The 13,504-nt window shown below is 43.2% G+C and overlaps 1 protein-coding gene across 3 annotated transcripts in view; it reads left to right on the plus strand.

Moving 5' to 3' along the window:
• LOC132823029 (copine-1-like) overlaps nucleotides 1-13,504 on the plus strand; it is a 95,223-nt gene that overhangs the window by 45,174 nt on the left and 36,545 nt on the right. Inside the window, exon 1 of one of the 3 annotated variants that reach the window (XM_060836567.1) lies at nucleotides 10,474-10,563. The exons of the other annotated variants lie outside the window; for them this stretch is intronic. The gene's annotated coding sequence lies outside the window, so the exon portion shown is untranslated. Of the gene's footprint in view, nucleotides 1-10,473; nucleotides 10,564-13,504 lie in introns of those variants that run through there. 3 annotated transcript variants of the gene reach the window in all.

The following is a 13,504-nucleotide window of genomic DNA, read 5'->3' on the forward strand; positions in this document are numbered from 1 at the left end:
GAAACTTGAAAGGGTTCAGAAAAAATTTACAGCGATGTTGCCAGGGTTGGAGGATTTGAACTATAGGGAGAGGCTGAACAGGCTGCGGCTGTTTTCAGTGGAGCATCAGGCTGAGGAGTGACCTTATAGAGGTTTACAAAATTATGAGGGGCACGGATAGGATAAATAGACAAAATCTTTTCCCTGGGGTCGGGGAGTCCAGAACTAGAGGGCATAGGTTTAGGGTGAGAGGGGAAAGATATAAAAGAGACCTAAGGGGCAGCTTTTTCATGCAGAGGGTGCTATGTGTATGGAATGAGCTGCCAGAGGAAGTGGTGGAGGATGGTATAATTGCAACATTTAACAGGCATTTGGATAGGTACATGAATTGGAAGGGTTTGGAGGGATATAGGCCAGGTGCTGGCAGGTGGGACTGGATTGAGTTGGGATATCTGGTCGGCATGGACAGGTTGGACCGAAGGGTAAAAAATGAGATCTGCAGATGCTGGAGATCACAGCTGCAAATGTGTTGCTGGTCAAAGCACAGCAGGTTAGGCAGCATCTCAGGAATAGAGAATTCGACGTTTCGAGCATAAGCCCTTCATCAGGAATCAGGAATTATTCCTGATGAAGGGCTTATGCTCGAAACGTCGAATTCTCTATTCCTGAGATGCTGCCTAACCTGCTGTGCTTTGACCAGCAACACATTTGCAGGTTGGACCGAAGGGTCTGTTTCCATGCTGTACATCTCTGGCTCTGTGACTCTACAATTCCACTGCGGGAAACTGCTTCTCTGATGACAGTTGCATCTTAAAGGCAGTTGGTGTGGTAATTGAAAATGATGTTGACACAAATCTTTTCTGAGATTCGGTTTAGAGGGGAGAGAGTGAAGGTTTCACTGTGCATTAAATCAAGAGTTCTTTACAACTTTGCAATGGTCAATAAAGATTGAACAAATGGAAGAGGTCATGTGGGGGCACTGGGTAAATGTGATGTGAATTGTTGTGATTGGTTAATTCCTCCAGTGTCATTTCTATTCATCATTGAACAATGCTTTTGCTTGTGTTGTTTTAGTTTCATGCTTAATACCACGTGTTTTTAAAATGAGAATGCTATACAGTGCTGATTTATTCTGATCATTAATCACAATTACTGCCTTTTTATAAATCTCACTTAAAAGCAGCAACTTATCTCTTCACAATATAGGAATAGATTTTGAGTTTAAAGAAACAAAACAAATTAAACCAAATAAAACATTTTAAATAGTCTGATATAACTTTCATACTGACTTGTTACCTGACAATGTTGAGATCAGTCAGTTTTTGATGGGAGACCCACTAACACTGCCTCAAACCACAAATACAGTCATGACCATTCTCTGGTTGGGGACCACGTTTGAAGAGTAGGATGATCTGTTCCTGCCTCTTTCTTAGGTTCTGACAAAACTAAGAATGAAAATTTTTTATTTTGGTTGATCTGGCTAAAGTGTACATCACATGGATTTAGACTCTGCCCCCATCTCCCAGCCCATCGACTGCCCCTTCATTTCGTCCCATGGCAGTTTCAAGGCTCAGATACAGTCATAGAGATGCACAGCATGGGAACAGACCCTTCGGTCCAACCCATCCATGCTGACCAGATATCCCAACCCAATCTAGTCCCACCTGCCAGCACCCGGCCCATATCCCTTCAAATCCTTCCTATTCATATACCCATCAAGATGCCTTTTAAATGATGCAATTGTACCAGCCTCCACCACATCCTCTGGCAGCTCATTCCACACACCTACCAACCCCTGCTTGGGAAAAGTTGTCCCTTAGGTCTCTTTTTTATATCTTTACCCCCCTCACCCTCAACCTATGCCCTCTAATTCTGGACTCTCCCACCCCAGAGAAAAGACTTTGTCTATTTATCCAATCCATGCCCCTCATGTTTTTATAAACCTCTACGGTCATTCCTAAGTCTCCAATTCTCCAGGGAAAACAGCCCCAATGTTTTGGAGAGCCATCATTAGTAGCACTTAAGTGATAGGGCCACTACATGGGAAGTAAGCAAGATGAAAAAGATTTAGTGGTTCAATATATTCCAGAGTAGTGCAGCAGTGAAGGAATGGCAATGTTGGGATGGTGAGTGGCTCCGAGAAGTATTTTCAGGGGGTGGTGTTCCCATGCGTCTACTGCCCCTGTCCTTCTAAATGGAAATGGTTGTGGGTTTGGACTGTGCTGCGTAAGGAGCCCTGGTGATTTTCTGTAGTGCATTGTGTGGTTAGTACGCACTGCTGCTTCTGATAATGGAGTGAGTGAATATCACAACATCCACAAATAGGTGTGCTGCTTGTCTGGGATAGTGTGAAGTTTTTTTTTGAGTTTGTTGGTGCTGCACTCATCCATGCAAATGAGAAGTATTCCATCACACTCCTGACTTGTGTCTTATAGATGATGGACACGCTATGAGGAGTTAGGAGGTGAGTTACTCACTTTCACTGGAGCATCGGAGGCTGAGGGGTGACCTTATAGAGGTTTACAAAATTGAGGGGCATGGATAGGATAAATAGACAAAGTCTTTTCCCTGGGGTCAGGGAGTCCAAAACTAGAGGGTATAGGTTTAAGGTGAGAGGGGAAAGATATAAAAGAAATCTAGGGGCAACTTTTTCACGCAGAGGGTGGTACATGTATGGAATGAGCTGCCAGAGGATGTGGTGGAGGCTGATACAATTCCAACATTTAAGAGGCATTGGATGGTTATATGACTAGGAAGGGTTTGGAAAGATATGGGCCGGGTGCTGGTAGGTGGGACTAGATTGGGTTGGGATATCTGTCGACGTGGACAGGTTGGACCGAAGGGTCTGTTTCCATGCTGTACATCTCTATGACTCTATGCTGTATTCCTAGCCGCTGTATTCATATGGCCAGTCCAGTTGCATTTCTGATCAATGGTAACTTTCAGGATGTTGATAGTGAAGGAATTCCATGATGGCAATGTCATTGGCTGTCAAAGGGTAATTATTAGATTATCTCTGATTGGAGATGGTCATTCACAGGCATTTGTGATTGCTACTTTCCTCTTTTCAGCCCATGCCTGTAGTATTTGGATTGTTTTAGTATATGGGTTGTCATGAATGATGTTGAACTGTAGGGGATAATAGCTGTTAGTGTTCAGCCTCCAGCTTTATTCATGGGACATTTCAAAATTTTTGTAAATTGAGATTTGTAGTGAGGACAATGCAGATGCTATCAAAGAAACTCTTCAACTGCAAGTGAAGGAACTCTGAAAAGGAAAAGCAAGTTTGGAATTACTCCTCTTCAGCATGAAAAGGAACAAAGAATATTGGAAGTCAGAGATCATGAAGTTGTTTAGTGTTGAAATGAGGACAGCATAAAGGCTGTAAAAAAAATTTGTTTTGAGGGGCTCAGTAGCTCAAAGCAATTATTTTAAAGTCAAGGATGTGGAGAGAAAATAGAAAAGTATTAATCGGATTTCGGTAATGCAGATACGGCTATCCCAACTGTTCTTGTGGCAAAATGAGACCGTGGGATAGAACATGCCAACATGGTTTAGTGGTACAAGTAGGCCACTCGGCCCCTCGAGCCTGCTGTACCATTCTATCTGATCATGGGTGATGTGATTATATTCCCGCCTATCCCTGATCACTTTCAACTCTTAGTTTATCAAGTATCTATCTACATTTGCCTGAAAATGTTCCAAGACACACTTTTTTAAAAAAAGAGTTCCAATGATTCACAGCACTCAAGAAAAAATACATCCTTTTTTGGGGAATCCTTCATTTTTAAACAGTGATTTCCAGGCATAGATTTTCTAAGAAAAATAAATACCCTTTTCACAAGATCCCACAGGACATTTTTTAGGCTTTAAGTTGTCTTAACTCCAGCAGATGTAATCCTAATATGGCTAATCACTCCGGTTACCCAGGTATAAGACCTGTTACCCATTCCAGATATCTCTGAGAACTTTCCCTGATCTGCCTCCAATGAATCTACAATATTCCTTCAATAAAATGACAGTTACTGTCCACAGTATTCCAGACATGGTCCCAATGCCTTTGTTAATGAAGCATTGTTTCATTTTTTTTTTATTTGACTCATCTCATGATAAGCTATAACATCCCATTGGATTTCCTAATTGTTTATTGTATTCACTCAATAACTTTTTGCAATTCAGGCATGATGACACTCTGATCCCTCTGCATTGCAGACCTCTGTAATTTCTCACCACTTAGACAATACGTGTCGCCATTTTTGTTCTTCCTGCCAATATTTTACATATCTGCAACACAAAGAGGACTAGAGAAATTCCACCAGCAATGCCTCATCCACATCCTCCAGACCCAATGGTAAGATTATTAGACAAATATAAGTGTCCTCTGCGAAACCAATTCCGCAGGCATTTGGGCAGATTTCCCACAATACCAGCTACAAAGGACTGGACACTGTCAGCCCAAATGATGGAAAAGTGTCTCTACAATGAGGTTGTCTTTTCTCAGCTCTCAGGTTGCTAGTATTCTAGAGAAGGACAAAGAAAGCACATACCGGAACTTCAAGAGAATCTGGGGGCAGATATAAACATAGAAACATAGAAAAATACAGTACAGTACAGGCCCTTCGGCCCTCAATGTTGTGCCGACTCAAGCCAACCTAACCTACACTAGCCCACTATCCTCCATATGCCTATCCAATGCCCGTTTAAATGCCTATAAAGAGGGAGTGTCCACCACTGCTACTGGCAGGGCATTCCATGAACTCACGACTCGCTGAGTAAAGAATCTACCCGTAACATCTGTCCTATACCTACCTCCCCTTAATTTAAAGCTATGCCCCCTCATAATAGCTAACTCCATATGTGGAAAACCGTTCTCATTGTCAACCCTATCTAAACCCCTAATCATTTTGTACACCTCTATCAAGTCACCCCCAAAACTTCTTTTCTCCAATGAAAACAGCCCCAAGTGCCTCAGCCTTTCCTCATACGATCTTCCTGCCATACCAGGCAACATCCTGGTAAACCTCCTCTGCACCCGTTCCAGTGCCTCCACATCCTTCCTATAGTATGGCGACCAAAACTGCACACAATACTCCAGATGCGGCCGCTCCAGAGTCTTATACAACTGCAACATGACCTCAGGACTCCGGAACTCAATTCCTCTACCAATAAAAGCCAGTACGCCATATCCCTTCTCCACAGCACTATTTACCTGGGTGGCAACTTTCAGAGATCTGTGTACATGGAAACCAAGATCCCTCTGCTCATCCACACTACCAATTATCCGACCATTAGCCCAGTACCCCATCTTGTTACTCTTATCAAAGTGAATCATTTCACACTTACCTACATTGAACTCCATTTGCCACCTTTCTGCCCAGCTCTGCAGCTTATCTATATCCCACTGTAACCTGCCACATCCTTCCTCACTGTCAACAACTCCACCGACTTTCGTATCATCCGCAAACTTGCTCACCCAACCTTCTAGCCCCTCCTCCAGGTCATTTATAAAAATTACAAACAGCAGTGATTCCAAAACAGATCCTTGGGGAACACTGCTAGTAACTGCACTCCAAGATGAACCTTTACCATCAACTACTACCCTCTGTCTTCTTCCAGCCAGCCAATTCCTAATCAAAACCTCTAACGCACCCTCAATGCCATACCTCTGTATTTTTTGCAGTAGTCTACCCTGGGGAACCTTATCAAACGCCTTACTAAAATCCATATACACCATTTCTACTGCTTTATCCTCATCCACCTCCTTAGTCACCTTCTCAAAGAATTCAATAAGGTTTGTGAGGCACGACCTGCCCTTCACAAAACCATGTTGACTATCCTTGATCACATTATTCCTATCCAAATGTTCATAAATCCCAGCCCTTACAATTCTCTCTAAGACTTTGCCCACAACAGAAGTGAGACTCACCGGCCTATAGTTACTAGGGTTATCCCTACTCCCCTTCTTGAACAAGGGAACCACACTTGCTATCCTCCAGTCTTCTGGCACTATTCCTGTAGACAACGAGGACACAAAAATCGAGGCCAATGGCCCTGCAATCTCCTCCCTTGCTTCCCAGAGAATCCTAGGATAAATGCCATCAGGTCCAGGGGACTTATATTCTGGAAAAGGTGAAAATAGATAAGTGTCATGGCCATTTCTAAGGAGGGGGTGCTGGGGAAACTGAAAGGTATGAAGGTGGATAAGTCACTTGAACCACATGGACTGCATCCAGAGTTCTGAAGAAGATAGCTGAGGAGATTGTAGAAACATTGGTGGTGATCTTTTAGGAATCATTGGGACCAGGGAGGGTCCCAGAGGAGTCATAGATTCATACTAGCACAGAAACAGACCATTCGATTAAACCAGCCCATGCTGACCATAATCCCAAACTAAACTAGTTTTCTCCTTGCCCCCACCCCCCCCTTCCCTTGGCCCATATCCCTCCAAGCATTTCTAGTTCATGTACTTTCCCAAATGTCTTTTAAATGTTGTAACTGTACCTGCATCCGCCACTTTCTCTGGCAACTCATTCTACACATAAACAGAGAATGGTTAAAAAAAATTACCACCTCATGTGCTTTTTCAGTCTTTCCCCTCACCTTAAAAAATGTGCCCCCTTGTTTGAAATGCCACCACTCTGGGGAAAAGACCCTTGCTGTTCACCTTCTCTATGCCCCTCATAATTTTATAAACCTCAATGAGGTCACCTCTCAACTTCCTAAGCTCCAGTGGAATAAAAAGATCCCAGCTTTTCCAGTCTATTTTTATCTTGCAAATGCTCCATTTCTGGCAACATCCTGGTAAATCTTTTCTGAACCCTCCGTTTAATAACATCCTTGCTATAACCTGGAAAATGGCTAATGTCCCAGCCCTGTTTAGGAAGGGAGGGAGGCAGAAGATGGAAGTTACAGACTGGTTAGTGTGTGAAGATCTCCTTGAAGCATGGCATATTAACATGGCTGACTGAGAGGAGCTTTCTACCAATCATTCAAAGTGACAACAGCTGCTCCATCAAACTGCTGTGAGCCCAAATGTCTTTATGAGATGGAGCAATTGATGAGGAAAGAACAGCATCCTGTCCTCCAGATTCCAGTACATCATGAGACTCTATGTCTCATGCCTCGAAAATCTGTGGGCTGGGAGTCGGCCTGTTCAATCACAGGCAAAAACATGGCAATAGGTATTATTCTCAAATTGAAAGAAAGCTATTTACACAAAAGAACATAAATTAATGACATGGGGAACACAAGTCAATTCCTAATTAATGTCCACAACTCATTACACAACTTGTACACACTTACTACAGTGAACTGCAATAGGAACAGTGTTGGCTAATTGTTACTTATAAATTACACAACACTGCATTCAAGAGTGACAGCATTTCAAAGGCATTTAATTGGCTGTACAGTACTTTGAGAGGTGCTTTTTTTTTTAAAATCTTCATTCATGGGACATAGGCATCACTGGCTAGGCCAGCATTTATTGCCCATCCCTAAATGCCCAGACAGTAATTATGCTCTCCCTCAGGAGTGATGTATAGGCCAGATCAGCAAGGACAGCAGATTTCTTTCCATTTATGATCCTGATGGGTTTATCTGACAACGGATTCATGGTCATCATTTGACTCTTAATTCCTAATGTCTTTATTGAATTCAAATGCCACCAGTTGCCATGGCAGGCTTTGAACCTGACGCTCCAGAACATTACATAGTCAGCATGGTGGCACAATGGGTCGAAACAAAATGGCTGGAAAAATAGGTTTTGCATCATGATTTAGAACGCATTTCAGCTCCAGTGAATCATCTTCAGAACTGAAATGAAGGAAGGATCACTGGATTTGAAACATTAACTTTGATTTCTCTCCACAGATGCTGCCAGACCTGCTGGGCTTTTCCAGAAATTTGTTTTTGTTTCTGATTTCTAGCATCCGGATTGCTTTCTGGTTTTTTGTTTGACACAGTGGTAAGCTGGGTCTCTGGATTAATAGTCATACAGCATTGAAACCGACCCTTTGGTGTAATTCGTCTGTGCTGGCTAAGTTTTCCAAATTAAACTAGTCTAGTGTTTTTCCAGCACCACATTTTTCAACTCTGGTCTCCAGCATCTGCAGTCCTCACTTTCTCCTAAACTAGTCTAGTGACAATACCACATTTCCTCCCCATATTTGGAGCAGAGCAAGAAATATAATCAGATGTGAATCTAGGCTGAGGGTTGATGGTGAAAGAAGTAAATATGGGAACAAAGAAATAGCTGAGGAACTGATTAATAACTTTGCATCAGTCTTCATGGTGGAAGACACATACCAGAAATGGAGAGTCAGGGGACAGATGAGTGTAATGGTCATCACTAAGAGGCAGTTGAAAGGTCTGAAGGTGGATAACTCACCTGGACCAGATGGATTACACCCCAGGATTCTGAAGGAGATAGCTGAGGGGATGTAGAGTGATTGGACTGTGATCTTCAGAAATCACAGGAGTCAGAGAGAGTCCTGCAGGACTGGAAAATGGCTGATGTAACACCCCAGTTTAAGGGAGGGAGACAGAAGACAGGAAACTATAGGCCAGTTAGCCTAACTTTGGTTGTTGGGAAGATTTTAGAATCTATTATTAAGAATGAAATTGTGGAGTACTTTGAAGTGCTGAGTTAGTGTGACGCCTTCGAGGACAGATAATGCCTGACAAATCTGTTAGAATTTCTTTGAGGAGATAACAAGCAAGGTTGGCGAAGGAGAGCCAGTGGACAGGATCTATTTGGATTTCCAGAAGGCTTTTAACAAGATGCTGCACAGGAAACTGCTAAATAAGAGAAGAACCCATGGTGTTCAGGGCAAGGTACTGACATGGATAGAGGATTGCCTTCTGCCAGTCAGTCAATGTAGGATGAAGATGTCTTTTTCAGGATGGCAACTGGTTATTCATGGTGTTCTGCACGGATCTGGACAAAGGAACTGAGGGTACTGTTGCTAATTTTGCAGATGATTCAAAAGATGAGAGGGACAGGTAGTGTTGAAGTGTGGAGGCTGCAGAAGGATTTAGACCGACTGGGAGAGTGGGCAGAGAAGTGGTGGATGGAATGCAATGTGGGAAAGTGTGAAGTGCATTTGGGAGGAAGAGTAGAGGCATAGACTTTTTTCTAAATAGGGAAAGGCTTTGGAAAACTGAAGCACGAAAGGCCTCGAGTTCTCGTTCTTGATTCTCTTCAGGTTAACATTCAGGTTCAGTTTGTGGCTAAGAAGGCAAATACAATGTTAATCTTTATTTCAAGAGGGCTAGAATACAAGAGTAGAGACATACTGCTGTGGCTGTATAAGTCAGGCTGCATTTGGAATATTGTGAGCAGTTTTGGGCCCTGTATCTAAGGGGGTGATGTTCTGGTGTTGGAGAGCATCCCAAGAATGATCCTGGGGATGGAGGGTTTGTTAAGAGGAGTGATTGTGGACTCTGGGTCTGTACTCAGTGGAGGTTAGAAGGATGAGGGGGGAATTTGAATGAAGCTTGCAGAATACTGAGGGGCCTGGATAGAGTGGACATGGAGAAGATGTTTCCACCAGTAGGAGAGACGAGGACCTGAGGGCACTGCCTCATAGTGAAGGGATGACCCTTTAGAACGGAGATGAGGAATTTCTTCAGGCAGAGGGTGGTGCCTCTGTGGAACTCATTGCTGCAGAGGGCTGTGCAGGACAAGTCATTGAGTGTATTTAAGACAAGAGATAATTTCTTGATGAGTAAGGGGATCAAGGGTTATAGGGAGAAGGCAGGGGAATGGGGTTGAGAAACATAACAGCCACGATTGAATGGCAGAGCAAACTCGATGGGCCGAATGGCCCACTTCTGCTTCAGTATCTTATGTAGGTTTTTTTAAATGCAAGTGTTCAGGGATTTTACAACACATCTCTGGAGCGGTTGGGACTTGAACCCGAAGTGATTATGAGTGTTAGCTGGTCCTTGCTAAATCAGCATCTGCAGCACAGCTTAGTTTTAGTTCTCTGTTACAGATCTAAAGTAATTAAAGAAAGATGCTAAAGAAAGTTACAGGCCTGATTCCTAAATGCAGAAAGGAGTGATTGTGCAGAGTGTTTGAGAATAGGATTGAGGGCCCTGTGTATGATGTATAGTGTTTGGGAATGTGTGTAGAAAGTGCAGTGTGGGAGTTGGGTGTTTGAGGCTACCTGTGACAGAGTCTGTGATGATCTTTGACTTTTTGCTATCTTTCTCTGTGTGTGTGTCAGTATTCCTTGCCTGTATGTGACACTCTATCTCTGCCTGAAACTGTCAGTGACTGCCTGTGAGTCTAAGTGTATCTCTCTCTGCCTGAGAGTCGGAAATGCCTGCCTCTCTCTCTCTCTCCCCATGTGAATGTCTGTCTCTCTCTCTCTGCTCACACCCAAATTCCACCAAGGCGGAATTCCCTGATTCCGGCTACGTTTTGTGATTGACATTGAAATGGATCAATGGCTGGGATCCCTGTCTGGGAGGTCAGCCAATCACTTTGGGGAGGGTGGCTGGGTTTGGTGTGTATCAGTCTGGAGCTGGGAGGCGGTTGGTGTAGGAGAGATTCACGATACAGTGTCCCTGAGTACCGCAGTGAGTATCCCACTGAGACACAGTGACAGTGAGGGCTCCTTCCAGTGTCCCACAGGAGCTGCCCCTGGTTGATCCCTGTTGGGCAGGGGGAGATTCCAGAAAGTCTCTGCTGAAGCTGCTGTTCTCGAACCTCCTGTTAGTGTTGTGTAGCTAAAGTCTGTTGTGTTTTTTGTAATGTTATGGTGTTGTTGAGAAATGCTGCAGTGTGAGTGAATTGCTGCTGACGGGGTGGAGTAATGCCTGCACGGGGGGGAACGCTGTGTATTCAGCACTATCCTAGCTCTCAGGCACAATTAGCTCGACCTTCTGCACAAACATGGCTTGTTTTTGAAGTGGGGGTTGTGTCTGATTGAAATGGAGAAGGCATACAGCAGCAGTGAGGCATTTAGTGAAACTTGGGTTCTCGGGATTGTTATCCCAGTGAGATTGTCACCACGGTGCACCTACACCTGGAACTTGTGGCAGCCTGTCCTACATAGTGCTCCACCCTCCTGTGTACTGAGCACTCTGAGAAAGGGCCACTGGACTCGGACTGTTTCTCTCTCTACAGATAGTACCAGAGCTGCCGAGTTTCTTCAGCAATTTGTTTTCGTTTCAGAACTACAACGACCACAGCCCTTTTTTTTTTGCTTTACTGATTTCAAAATGTTCCCCTGTTTTCTCCACGATCTAATTCCTGTGACTCCCTTCTCAATGTCCACATTCTGATTTCCATTTACTTACCAACTTCTCTTGAGACAGAAGATTTGCCTTCAGCTTCCACTTAGCACAGTCCAGGTTGACACACTGTAGCACTACTGAGGGAGTGCTGCACTGTCAGAAATACAGTCTGCCTGCTGAGATTTTAAGCCTTGTCCTTCTCCAAATTTTTTTGATTAGATTACTTAGTGTGGAAACGGGCCCTTCGGCCCAACAAGTCCACACCGACCCGCCGAAGCACAACCCACCCATACCCCTACATATACCCCTTACCTAACACTACGGGCAATTTAGCATGGCCAGTTCACCTTCTCTACCCCTTCAGCTGGATGCTAAAGATTCCACAGCTATTATAGGAAGAACATGACAGCTCCACATGCAAATTAACAGCCATGTTTGTCTACATATGTGACTACATTGAATGTATTTCATTGAAACATAGGAATCAGGAGCAGGAATACAGTATAGGTGACCAACACTGCACAGTCCTCTAGGTATGGTCTCATCAGGCTGTATAATTGAAATATCACCTCCCTATTTCCATATTAATTTTCCCTCTCAATAAATAACATCCTGTTAGCATTCCTAATTACTTCTGTTGCCTGCATACTAACCGTACACAATTTAAACCCGAGGATACCCAGGTTCCTCTGCATCTCAGCTGTGCAATCTTACATTATTTAGATAATATGTTGTTTTTAGTCTTCTGCCAAAATGGACAAGTTTGCATTTTTCCACATTATGCTCCCATCTGCCATGGTTTTGCCAGATCTTGTATCCTGTCTTTGCAGCCCCCTTTATGGCCTGTCCACAACTGGGTTTCCAATGAATCTTTGTCAGCAAATTTCAAAAATGATTCATTGGTTGTGTTACCAAGAGGGTGTGGAAGGTGTTTTATTATTTGAGTTGCTTTTGTTGTTAAAATCCTTTTAAAGGAGTTTTCAAAAATGATCAAGTACTTCCTTTTGTCACCACCTGAATGTTTCATATGGTTTGTGTTGTGTTCACTAACTCTCCGAGAATATGCTGTGGGTTGTTAATCCTCCAAAAAATGCTGAGCAATTTATAGAATCTCAAAACCATAGGAGATGATTCAGCCCATCATTCCTGTGTTAACCCTTATTTGGGGGGAAACTGATTAATTCTCCCGTGCTTCCTCTTTGTAGCACAGTAGTTCTTTTCCCCCTTCAAGTTTTTATTTGTTGCTTATTTTGAATGTTCCTCATATCCTTTGCATTGCAGGTTTATGAACAAATGGTTGAGCAGTGGTTTGTCAGATATTTTGGTATTTCTGAAGCACAGTCACCTTTTAAATCAGAAACCTATTATCCCATGTTCCCCAGTTCGGCCCAGCAGCCTGAGTGCATGGTTTGAGAACTAATTATGTGTTTACCATAATTGAGATTCTTCCCCTTCTAACTTTATCCTTAAGACATTGAACTTCACTTAGCACAGTAAACTAGTTGTTAAGCAATGTAATTTTAAAAAAATGTTTCCAGTTACTGGTTTACCTCCGTTGCCAATTCCTCATACTTTGAATAATGAATCTGTCAGACATTTTGTGTAGGAGTCTCTTTGAAGACAGGCAATGAGTAGTGCAGTATCAGCAGGGCGTGCCCTTTTTGTCTGCTCATCGCTGTTTTGAACTGTGTATGACCAGATTAATCCATGCAGCATAGGACTCGGTGGAACGAAGTTTAAAGGGTATTTTACAAATGGGAATTGGCCTGTAAATGTTGTTGATGTGCATGGTGTAACTGTGGTGATTGTGTGGAGTTCTGAGAAGGCTTTTGGCAGGATTTATAATGGAGGAAGGGGGTCTGGGTTTGCAGAGCAAATTATTGCTCTCTAATGATTGTGACCTGATCTGCAAGGAATTAATAGAAAAAAAGCAGATGACCAAATGATTACGTTGGCTGATTTCTGCATTCCAAAAACTAGACTACATAGCACAGTTGAGTTACTTGCAGTTTGACTTTAGGATCCACCGTTTCACTGATGGTGTTTATCAAGGGGAGGAACCAGAATCAGTTATGAGACTGGATCTTCAATTTTCATTTAATGGGAGTCAAGCTGGGACGTTACACTAGTGAAGCTGTCCTGTATGTAGTTTCTGGAGCCTGCTCTCTGGCATGTCCTGTTGGACAGAGCAGGAGGGAGCTTGCTGTCATTAAATGTTATGTTTTCTCAGGGTTACTGAGTTACCCAACTGTTTGTTTTTATCTATTGACTCCTGATTTGA

Source organism: Hemiscyllium ocellatum, chromosome 15 (assembly GCF_020745735.1).
Source record: "Hemiscyllium ocellatum isolate sHemOce1 chromosome 15, sHemOce1.pat.X.cur, whole genome shotgun sequence".
Taxonomy (NCBI): domain Eukaryota; kingdom Metazoa; phylum Chordata; class Chondrichthyes; order Orectolobiformes; family Hemiscylliidae; genus Hemiscyllium; species Hemiscyllium ocellatum.